Source organism: Podarcis gaigeae (genome assembly GCF_964106915.1).
Source record: "Podarcis gaigeae genome assembly, chromosome: W".
Lineage (NCBI taxonomy): Eukaryota > Metazoa > Chordata > Lepidosauria > Squamata > Lacertidae > Podarcis > Podarcis gaigeae.
Window position 1 is genome coordinate 2,311,432 of NC_139695.1, and position 12,296 is coordinate 2,323,727.

General features: G+C 40.6%; 1 long non-coding RNA gene across 1 annotated transcript in view; it reads left to right on the plus strand.

Moving 5' to 3' along the window:
* Positions 1-10,556, plus strand: part of LOC310836003 — a 94,938-nt gene extending 84,382 nt beyond the window's left edge. Inside the window, exons 2-3 of the long non-coding RNA XR_014559822.1 lie at positions 4,436-5,340; positions 6,684-10,556. This is a non-coding gene — a long non-coding RNA (uncharacterized lncRNA). The remainder of the gene's footprint in view (positions 1-4,435; positions 5,341-6,683) is intronic.
* The last annotated feature ends 1,740 nt before the right edge of the window (positions 10,557-12,296 follow it).

Genomic DNA, 12,296 nt, shown 5'->3' on the forward strand with positions numbered 1-12,296 from the left:
GAGAAAAGTGTTGATGGAGAAGATTCATGGAGACCAAGCGGGCTTTCTCCCGGGAAGACACTTGTCAGATAACGTGAGGAATATAACTGACATCTTGGAAAAATTAGAAGTGAATATAAACACTAAAGCAGTTTTGATATTTGTTGACGCGGAGAAAGCCTTTGACAATATTTCTTGGAGCTTTATGAAAAAGAACCTTCAGGGGATGGGGGTAGGCCAAGGGTTTGAAAACGGTATAGGTGCAATATATTCTGAGCAAAAAGCTAAATTAATCGTAAATAATGTGGTTACGGAAGAATTTAAGATAATAAAAGGGACACGTCAGGGGTGCCCAATCTCCCCACTACTTTTTATATCAGTCCTGGAGGTTTTGCTGAACATGATCAGAGGAGACCGGTTGGTCAAAGGTATACAGGTCGGAGCCAAACAGTACAAATTGAGAGCATTTGCAGATGATTTAGTACTTACATTACAAGAGCCGGAATCTAGTACTAAAAGGGTTTTAGAATTAATTCAAGAGTTTGGTCAAGTAGCAGGATTTAAACTGAATAAGTCAAAAACTAACGTTTTAGAGAAAAGTTATTGAAAAAGAGAGGTTTCAGAATGAGACAGGTTTAACTGTGGTTAAGAAAGTGAAATATTTGGGGATTAATATGACAGCTAAAAATGTGAATTTATTTAAAGATAATTATGAGAAATGTTGGACAGAAGTGAAAAAAGTCTTAAAAATCTGGTCACATTTGAAGCTTTCCTTGTCTGGTCGAATTGCGGCTATAAAGATGAATGTATTGCCTAGAATGTTGTTTTTGTTTCAAACATTGCAAATTGTGGACAAGATGGACTGTTTCAAGAAGTGGCAGAAAGATATTTCTAAATTTGTCTGGCAGCGCAAGAAACCCAGAATAAAATTTAAGATTTTAACTGATGCAAAGGAAAGGGGGGGATTTGCCCTGCCAGACTTTAAACTCTACTATGAATCAGCAGCATTCTGCTGGTTGAAAGACTGGCTGCTTCTTGAGAACACAGACATTTTGGATTTAGAAGGTTTTAACAATATTTTAGGGTGGCATGCATATTTGCGGTATGACAAGGTTAAAGCTCACAAAGCTTTTAAAAATCATATTGTCAGGAAAGCATTGTACAATGTCTGGATCAAATATAAAGATTTGCTGGAAAATAAAACCCCAAGGTGGTTGTCGCCAATGGAGGCTAAGGCTGTGAAAAGACTCAATATGGAGTCCAAATGACCGAAATATTGGGAAATTCTGGGACAAGAAGGGGATAAACTGAAATTGCAGAGTTTTGAGAAATTAAAAGATAAAGTGCGAGACTGGCTTCATTATTACCAAATAATGGAGGCTTACAAGTTGGACAGGAAAATTGGCTTCCAGGTGGAAAAATCAAAATTGGAAACAGAACTGTTAGAACCCAAAACTAAAAATTTGTCAAAAATGTATAACTTGCTGTTGAAATGGAACACGCAGGATGAAACGGTTAAATCAGCTATGATTAAGTGGGCAAAAGATATTGGTCATAACATTATGTTTGCTGACTGGGAACAGTTGTGGACCACAGGTATGAAATTTACGGCATGTAATGCCTTAAGAGAGAATATTATGAAAATGATTTATAGGTGGTACATGAGCCCAGTCAAGCTTGCAAAAATTTACCACTTACCTGATAATAAATGTTGGAAATGTAAAGAAAATGAAGGTACATTGTTTCACCTTTGGTGGACGTGCCCAACGATTAAGGCTTTCTGGGAAATGATATATAATGAAATGAAAAAGGTATTTAAATATACCTTCCTGAAGAAACCAGAGGCCTTTCTCCTGGGCATGGTCGGCCAATTGGTGCCAAAGAAGGATAGAACATTCTTTATGTACGCTACAACAGCAGCAAGAATACTCATCGCAAAGTATTGGAAGACACAAGATCTACCCACCTTGGAAGAATCGCAGATGAAGGTGATCGACTATATGGGACTGGCAGAAATGACTAGCAGAATCCGAGACCAGGGAAGAGAGATGGCGGAAGAAGATTGGAAGAAATTTAAGGACTATCTTGGGAAATATTGCAAAATTAACGAATGTTAGAATGATGTTGGTTTAGAAAATTAAGGGGTTTTTCAGCTGTAATGATTAAGTAAAAAGAAAAGAAAGGTTGGAAGTTAAATGAAAATTAAGGGAGAGGATTTGCTGAATTAACAATTAGAAATTGGAATACAAAAAGGGGAGGTATGAGGAGGTCGGGGAAGTAAGTTATAAGAAAATAAGGGAATGAAACTTTACTTGTTTGTAAATAGTTTTTAGTTTTGTATTTTGTTTTTCTATTTTTTTGTGTTTGTGTTTTGCTTTTATTATTTTTTTTGGTATAATTTTTGAAATTTCAATAAATATCTTTTAAAAAAAATAAAATAAAAATGACTTTAAAAATTACCTCGTGGAATGTGAATGGGCTCAACAATAAAAATAAAAGGATCCAAATTGCTCATGTATTGCTTAAAAAGAACCTTGAAATAATCTGTCTACAAGAAACTCATGTAACAAGAAAACATAAAAGAATTTTAAGTAATAAGAGATTAGGGTTAGACTTTGTAGCATTGGATAATGTCAAGAAAAGAGGAGTGGTATTATATATAAAAGAAAAACTTGATCCAAAGCTAATACATAAAGACGAAGAGGGGAGAATGATAGTAGTACAGATCACCCATCAAGGAGAAAAGATAAATGTGGTTGGGATATATGCACCCAATGACAAAAAGTCAGCATTCTATTCTGAACTAGGTAACAAATTGTTAGAATGGATGGACCAACAATTGATATTGATGGGGGACTTTAATGGAGTGGCTTTCCCAAACTTGGATAGATCAATAAGAAAACAGGAAGTGAGGGAGGGCAAATTACCGAAAGCCTTCTTCGAATTAGTGGAAAATTTGGGACTAATTTATGCTTGGAGATTTAAAAACCCCACGATAAAACAATTTACCTTCTTTTCAAACCCAAATCAAAGCTGGGGGAGAATAGACCATATTTGGATTTCGAAGGAATTGACGCAAAGAGTAATTAAGATGGAAATCCTCCCACAAGCCCTATCTGATCACAACCCAGCATATATGGAGGTAAAAGGAAAAGACTTTAGAACATAAAGATGGAAAATGAATGAAAATCTATTCAATGATCAAAAGATAGTAAATAAAACAAAAGAGACAATTGAGGAATACTTTAAGTGGAATTTGAATAAAGAAACATCTCTAGAAATGGTGTGGGACGCTGGGAAGGCCGTCATGAGGGGTTTCCTAATCCAGAAAAATAGCATCTTAAAAAAGAAAAAAGAGAAAAGGAAAGAAGAAATCTTATTGCATCTCATGGAGAATGAAAGACAATTAACCATTAAACCAGGAGATGAAATAATAAAACAAAACATAAGGATGCTACAAGCTCAGTTTTCTATGATAGTGAACCAGGAGATTGAATGGAGGATCAAAATGATGAAACAAAAGAACTTTGAATCAGCAAATAAGATAGGGAAATACCTGGCGTGGCAATTAAGAGAGAGGAAAAAACAAAACACGATATGTAAGATAAGGGATGGAGAAAGGATAGTGGAGGACCCAAAAGAGATAAAGAAGATATTTCAGGAATACTATAAGGAATTATACAAAAGAGAAAAAGAGATAGATAATGAGATAGAAGATTACTTAAAAAAAATACCAATTGCAACAGATCACGACTGAAGAAAGAGAATATCTAAATCAGACAATTACAGAGGAAGAAATTAGGAAAGCAATAAAAAAAATGAAAAAAAATGAGAACAGGAAAAGCGCCGGGGCCAGATGGTATCTCGGCTAAATATTATAAAATATTAAGTGATCAACTTTCCCCAGTGCTATGCGAAGTCATGAACAATGTACTAAAAGAAGGGAGAATTCCAAGCACCTGGAAAGAAGCGTATATTACCTTAATCCCTAAAAAAGATACAGATGGCTTAGAGGTAAAAAACTATAGACCTATCTCATCATTAAATAACGACTATAAACTATTCACAGACGTATTGGCGGAAAGGTTAAAAAAAGTCTTAAATAAAAGAATCCATAAAGACCAAACGGGTTTCCTCCCAGGGAGACAATTGAAAAAAAATGTAAGAAATGTGATAGACATTATTGAATATCTGGATAGCAGAATAGACAAGCAGGCGGCGCTGATCTTCATTGAAGGCATTTGACAACGTCTCCTGGCGTTTCATGAAGGAAAATTTAAAAACGATGGGAATTGGTGAAGGATTTAGAAAAGGTATTGAGGCTATTTATTAAGAGCAAAAAGCCAAACTTATAATAAGCAACAATATATCGGAGGCCTTTGATATTGCCAAAGGGACTAGGATGTTAGGATATTTCTGTTCCACCTTAAAAGGGAGCAGGATGTTTGTGTCACAGCCTGCGTATTTCCTGTTCACAGGATGTTTCTGTTGTGTCTTTGCTTTCGTTTCTCTCTCTGTGTGCCTGAACACGCAAGCAGGCAGTCATGTATTTTCTTTGTTCTGACCAACGCTGAATAAACTTCTAAATAATGTTCTCCTGTGTGCATCTTTCGCTGTGCGAATTCTGCTGATAGAGCATGCATCAGCTCTGGAATGTGGCAAGCTATTTTCTGGAGCTTGTGCCGCTAATTGCTGATACTGTATCTACGGGAGATCGATGGATCGTCTGGAGGCAACGTGGGGGCCATGATGGGCTTTATCTCCCTGGCAGTATCCCAACAACAGGTTATGGGCCCAGATTCACGGCACTTACAGGAGAGTAAGGCTGCGAAAGACTGCGTTGAGGTATGTGGGAAAAGCAAAAGCAAATAAGGCTTTTCTGTTTGCCGTGGCAAGAGTCTTTGATGTCCGGCTGCCCTAATTGGCCTGGGAGCCAAGCCAAGCAGGCTTCATGATTAATGGGAGCCAAGATAAGGAGTCTCTGAAGTGAAAAAGACTCACGGCTCAAGTAAAGAGCTGGAATGGAGTTTTTCCAAGCCTCTGAAGCTGCTGAGTGCCCAAAGTTAAATTGGCACAATTATGAGACTTGGGCAAGTTGCTGTGAGAGCTTGCTTCGTCAGTTTGGAGTGTGGCATCCTGTGTGTGAAGTCCCTCCAGTTTCTCTGACAGATAGATGGAGGGCCCAACATTCAAGGGCCATAGACCTAATAGTCTTATCTGTCTCTCTTGAGGATATATCAACATTGGCTGGCAACACGACAGCACGTCAGATGTGGAATGCTTTGAAAGTAGCTCATCTGCCGGTCATCCCAGCCCAGAGTTTGACTGCATCGGAGGTCCTGGCTGTTTCCCAGAATGCGAGTGAATGGTTGTCAGAAAAGCAGTGTTCAATGTCTGGTTAAAATATAAGGACTTATTGGAAAATAAGACCCCAAGGTGGTTATCACCAATGGAGGCTAAGGCCCCGAAAAGACTCAATATGGAGGCCAAATGGCCGAAATATTGGGAAATAATAGAAAAAGATGGAGACAATTGGAGGTTGCAGAGTATGGAGAAACTAAAGGGGAAAGTGCGAGATTGGTTACATTATGCTCAGATCAAAGAAGTTTTTAAGTCAGATAAAAAATTAGGATTCCAGGTGGAAAAATCAAAATTAGAAACAGAACTGTTAGAGCCCAGCTCTAAGATACTTTCAAGAATGTATAACTTGCTGCTAAAGTGGAATACACAGGATGAAACGGTCAAATCAGCTATGATAAAATGGGCACAGGACATTGGGTACAATATCATGTTTGCTGACTGGGAAAAGTTATGGACCACAGGTTTGAAATTTACGGCATGTAATGCCTTGAAAGAAAATATTATGAAAATGATATATAGGTGGTACATGACTCCAGTCAAGCTTGCAAAGATATACCATTTGTCTGACAATAAATGTTGGAAGTGTAAAGAAGCTGAAGGAACATTCTTTCACCTCTGGTGGACTTGTCCTAGAGTGAAGGCTTTCTGGGAAATGATATATAATGAGCTGAAAAAGGTATTTAAGTATACCTTCCCTAAGAAACCAGAAGCCTTTCTTTTAGGCATTGTCGGCCAGAGTGTGCAAAAGAAGGATCGAACCTTTTTTATGTATGCTACAACAGCAGCAAGGATACTCATTGCCAAATGCTGGAAAACCCAAGACTTGCCCACACTGGAAGAGTGGCAGATGCAACTGATGGACTATATGGAACTGGCCGAGATGACTGGCAGAATCCGAGACCTGGGAGAAGAACTGGTGGAGGAGGACTGGAAGAAATTTAAGGATTATTTACAAAAACATTGTAAATTGTATGAATGCTAAGAAAGATGTAAGATTGGTAGTAACAGGGCCCCAATAAATTAGTAATAAGAAATACAAATTTGAATGTAATTGAAAGAAAGGATAAATTTCGGATAAACAATATTTTACAATTAAGGTTTAACAAAAGAGTTGTTAAATTTTAAAATTTAAGAGTTTAACACTGGGAAATTTTATTATATAAACTAAATTAAGTTAATAATTTGCTGTCAAAATTCATGTGTTCAGAAAGCAGGAACAAGAGGTGCGAGGAAGTCCAAGGAAGTGTATGAAATGTGGATATTTGAAAATGTTTTGTTATTATGTGCTTTTTATTGTTAAATAAAGCCTAATAAATAATTTAAAAAAAAACACAGAATGCGAGTGAATGCAGGGATGCTGAGGGCACCGGTTGCAAGCTGCAGGGGGAGCTGACTGTGATGTCATCCCAGGCAGCATTCCAGTCTCCAGGGGGAGCCAAGGAGTCGGCAGCTGAGAGCTCTGTTTCTCATGGGAGCCAAGGTCATCCTCACAGATACCGGAAGGCCAGAGGTAAACAGAGACAGATGCCTGCAGATGGCCCGAAGCAGAAGGGGGGTGAAAAGCCCACGCCAGTGGAAAACAAGGCTTTGTTTGCTGGCACAGCTTCACCAAAGGCTAAAGGCAAGTTTGATGGCCAGGAGCAGGGGGGCAAGCAGCAAAAGCCCACGCCGGTGGAAGACAAGGTTTTGCTTGCTGGAAAAGCTGCTCCAAAGGCCAAGGCCAGATTTATTCTAGATTCTGGATGCACCCGCCATCTGGCAAAAGATAAGCATCTGTTTATCTCTTTCAAACCTCAAGATGGTGAGATCCACCTGGCTGATGGAAAGACGTTGCGAATTGCAGGAGAAGCGACTGTGAAACTGGCAAGTCTGCACACTACCATCAGAGATGTACTTTATGTTCCAGCTGCTGCAGACAATTTGCTCAGTGTCCCACAGCTGACTGGGCGTGGCTTTGAGATTTCCTTCACGTGGAGCGTCTGTGTCATCAGGAAAGGCAAAGAGGACATTTAGCATGCAAAGTTTATGGATGGCTTATTCTGCATAACTTATGATGACAATGGTGTTGCTGTGTCTAATGTTGATTCTTGTTGTGTTGCACAAACTAACAAGGTTCTTCATGCAGGATGTATTCATGAAGCACACAGAAGATTTTGTCACATGTCTTGGCAGGCACTGGCCAAGATGCCTGAGTTGGTTCAGGGTTTGAACATCAAACCCTGTAAGTTTCACATGAAATGTGTATCTTGTGCAGAGAACAAGGTGCAGGTTGCTCCAAAAGGCAAGGAGTCTAGCAGGCAGGCTTCCAAACCCTACCAGCTAGTCCACGCAGACCTGGTTGGTCCACTTGCGCCCTCTTTGGTTGGAGCAAGGTACTTCATGGTTCTAATTGATTCTTTTTCCAGGTACATTCATGTGTTTATGCTCGAGCAGAAATCGCAAGCGTTTCCTAGGTTCAAGGCATTCTGTGCTTGGTTGGAGAATGTTCACAGTAAACGTATCGGCTGTTTCTTTACTGATCGGGGCGGGGAATTCACTTCTCAGCAGTTTGAAGCTTTCCTGACTGAGAAGGGAATCCAGCATGACTTGTCAACGCCTAGATCGCCATGGATGAATGGACTTGCTGAGCGAGCAAACCAAACTTTGCTTCAAGGCCTGAAAACCTTGTTGCATGATGCCAATCTCCCTGAGAAGTTTTGGGGGGAGGCTTTGTCAACGTTTGTTTACACTTTTAATCGCAGACTGTCATCACCTATTGGTTGTACTCCCTATGAGAAGATGTTTGGTAAGAAACCTAACGTCAAGCATGTGAGAATTTTTGGTTCTGACATGTGGGTACACACCCCACAGAGCAACAAGCTTGGGAAGCGTGGGGCACATGGTTTGTTCATGGGGTACGAAAAAGGTGAATACAGAGTATGGATGACTGATTCTAAGTCACAAAGAGTGTTGAGTACAATCCTAAGTGGGGGGAAAATGTGGGAATTTTCCAGAGTTACCCAGAGGAAGATGAAGGTGATGTGAAAAAAGCAGATAATGTTGAGAAAGCTGAGGAAGCTGAGGATGATGATGATAATCAGAGTTCGGATTCCAGTTCAGTGGGTGGCGCTGCTGCTGATGTCAGCGACAGTGATGACACAGCAGACGACAAGAGCGCAAAGGCCTCAGTCAGACCATCTGATGCGTCTGACAATGAACTGGAAGAACCACTGTTCACCATTGGTCATTTTTCTCCTAAGGAGGAAATGAGTGAAGAAGACTTGCGTCTAGTTCGCAGGTCTGAAAGGGCGACCAAAGGCAGACCTCCGAAGAGATTTGCTGATGAGTTTGCTAAGACAGCAACTGCTGTTCTTAGTAGCTCATAGAATGTGTGGGAACCTTTAAGCTTCAAAGAGGTTCAGGAGTTAACCTCTAAAGATGCTGAGCCTTGGCTTAATGCCATGAAGGCTGACGTTGATTCCTTGAATAGGAACCCAACTTGGGAGCTGGTACCGGTAGTCCCAGGAATGAGACTGGTTGGCAGCAAATGGGTCTTCAAGGCCAAGACAGACCAGAATGGCAAGGTTGTCAGACACAAAGCCAGATTGGTTGCCAGAGGTTTTTCACAGGTACCAGGACAGGATTACCATGAGACCTACTCACCCACCGTCAAATATGAGAGCATTCGGCTGATGCTCAAGATCGCTGCAGAGGAGAAACTGCATGTTTCCCATCATGACATTAATACAGCTTTTTTGTACGGGATTTTGGGGGAGGAGCTGTACATGCTTCCACCTGATGTTATGCAGATACAGAAGGGAATGGTCTGTAAACTGCGGAAATCCTTATATGGTCTCAAGCAGAGTGCCAGGTGTTGGAACACAAAACTCACTGAGACATTGCTTTCTCTAGGTTTTCACCAGGGCAAAGCTGATCCATGTGTGTTTGTCAAGGAGGAGGGGCAAAACAAACTGTATTGTTTATGTTTTGTTGATGATCTTCTGATGTTTTGGAAGAATCAGGCTTTGTACCAAAGCACCCTAGCTCAGCTGAAGGAGCACTTTGACATCAAGAATCTTGGTGAGGTATCCAACTATCTTTCTCTGCAGGTGGAGAGGGACCAAGCAGGTAATTTTCTGGTTCACCAAACACAGAAAATTGCTGATGTATTAACCAGGTTGAATTTGGTTGATGCAAACCCAGCAGACACACCGATGGTGACAGGTTACCAGGTAGATAGTACTGCTGAAGCGTTTTCTGACACTACGCTGTACAGATGCATTCTAGGCAAGTTGAATTTCATTGCTAGATGTTCAAGACCTGACATTGCTGTAAGCACTAACCTGCTTAGCAGACATGCTAACAATCCTACTGTTCAGGATTGGAAAGCTCTGAAGCGCATAGCCCGCTATTTGAAAGGGACTTTGCACTACAGGCTGAGGTTCACCAGTCAGAAGACTGGAGGTCTTGAAATCTTTGCAGATGCTAGTTTTGGAAGCGACACCACGGATGGTACAAGCACTTCTGGAGTATGTTACATGTACAACCACTGTCTGTTTGACTGGTTGTGCAGTAAGCAGGCGACAGTAAGCCTAAGTTCCTGAGAAGCAGAACTCAATGCTCTGTCATTTTCACTCATGGATTGTGAATGGTTGATGCAACTGTTTAAGGACATTGGGGTTTCTGTGAGATGTCCTATACAAGTGTATCAAGATAATAGATCCTGTTTGGCTTTGCTGAACTCAGAGAGTTGCAAGCAAAGAACCAAGTACTTGCAGATTAAGCTACATCGTGCAAGAGAGTGTATTCAGAAAGGACTGATTCAGGTGTCCTACATGCCAGGAAATGAAATTCCTGCTGATCTGTTGTCTAAGGTTGTTAACAGAGAACAACTTAAGGTTTATGTACAGAGGTTGCAATTGGGTTGAACCACAGGTACTACAGGTTACACGGAAAGGGGGAGGATGTTAGGATATTTCCGTTCCACCTTAAAAGGGAGCAGGATGTTTGTGTCACAGCCTGCGTATTTCCTGTTCACAGGATGTTTCTGTTGTGTCTTTGCTTTCGTTTCTCTCTCTCTGTGCCTGAACACGCAAGCAGGCAGTCATGTATTTTCTTTGTTCTGACCAACGCTGAATAAACTTCTAAATAATGCTCTCCTGCGTGCATCTTTCACTGTGCGAATTCTGCTGATAGAGCATGCATCAGCTCTGGAATGTGGCAAGCTATTTTCTGGAGCCCGTGTCGCCAATTGCTGATACTGTATCTACGGGAGATCGATGGATCATCCAGAGGCGATGTGGGGGCCATGATGGGCTTTATCTCCCTGGCAGTATCCCAACATAGGCAAGGCTGTCCCTTATCCCCTTTGTTATTTATAACAGTGTTGGAAGTGTTTAATAAAAGGTTAAGGGAAACTCCGGAGGTTAAAGGAATTAAGGTAGGAAGCAAGGAATTCAAAATAAAAGCATTTGCAGACGACCTGATATTAACATTGGAAGATCCTAAGAACAGTTTATAAGAAGCCCTACAGAAACTAGAAGAATTTGGAAAAGTGGCAGGTCTCAAGCTCAACAGGAATAAGTCTAAAATGATAACAAAAAAGATAACCAAGGAAGATATAGTAGAGCTAGAACAAAGGACGGGAATTATGGTTGCTAAGAAGGTAAAATATCTAGGAGTGTGGATCACAGCAAAAAATATAAACTTATACAAAGATAATTACGAGACTACTTGGAAGGGTGTCAAGAAAGATTTAGAAATCTGGGAGAGATTGAAACTTTCCTTCTTAGGGAGGATATCGGCTATTAAAATGAATGTCCTGCCCAGAATGTTATTTTTGTTTCAAACTATACCAGTAATGAAAGGACTAAAACAGTGTAAAGATTGGCAAAGGATCTTAGCGAGATTCATTTGGCAGGGAAAAAGATCACGAATAAAAATGAAAATACTGGTAGATAAAAAAGAAAGAGGGGGTTTTTCTTTACCAGATTTGAGTTTATATTATGAAGCGGCTTGTTTAACGTGGGTGAAAGACTGGATAAAGCTAGAGAATACTGATATCTTGGATTTGGAGGGCTTTGATAACAGGTACGGGTGGCACTCGTACCTGTGGTACGAAGAGGTGAAAGTTCATAGAGGCTTTCTAAATCATATAATTAGAGGACCATTATTTCAAGTATGGGAAAGAAATAAGAACCTGCTGGGAAAGAAAACCCCATGGTAGATCTCACCAATAGATGTCTTAACTGTCAAAAAAACTAACATGGAGGGGAAAAAAGCTACCTATGAAGATCTTATCAATAAAACTGATCAGGGAATAAAACTCAAGCCCTATGAGGAGGTAAAGAATCTACTCACGGGGTGGCTGCAATACCATCAAGTGAATGATCTGTTAAAAGATGATAAAAAGAAACTGGGATTTGAAGATACAAAATCTAAATTTAATGTGGAAGTCATAGAAGGTAAAAACAAAACATTATCTAGGATGTATGATCTCTTACTGGATTGGTATACAAAAGACGAAGAGGTGAAGGAGGCCATGATAAAATGGGCCATAGATATTGGTTACAACATTGACTTTGTAAAGTGGCAAGAATTGTGGAATGTAAATGTCAGGGAACTGACATCGGAGCCGAGTGGAGAGGTAAGGCTCCCTAATGATGCCGGAGAGGGAACCAGCAAGGAGAGAGAGAGAGCTTCTGCTGGGGAAGGAAACCAAGGTGACACCAGGAAGAAAGGAGAGGCTGAGAGTACTTCGGAGGGGAGGCTCCGAGACTCTTCAAGTGAGGTCAGTGAGGAGAGTGCAGGACCACCGCTTGGCACACCCACTCTGCGCAGAAGACTTCCGCGCAGAGAAGCGAGGAGGAGGTTGGCTGTTAAGGAATTCTTATGTTGGAGGAAGTTTAGGAAACGCCCACTGATGGATTCTGCCAGTGACTGAGACAGTCGCGTTTTAAGGCTGTCAAACCGGGAAA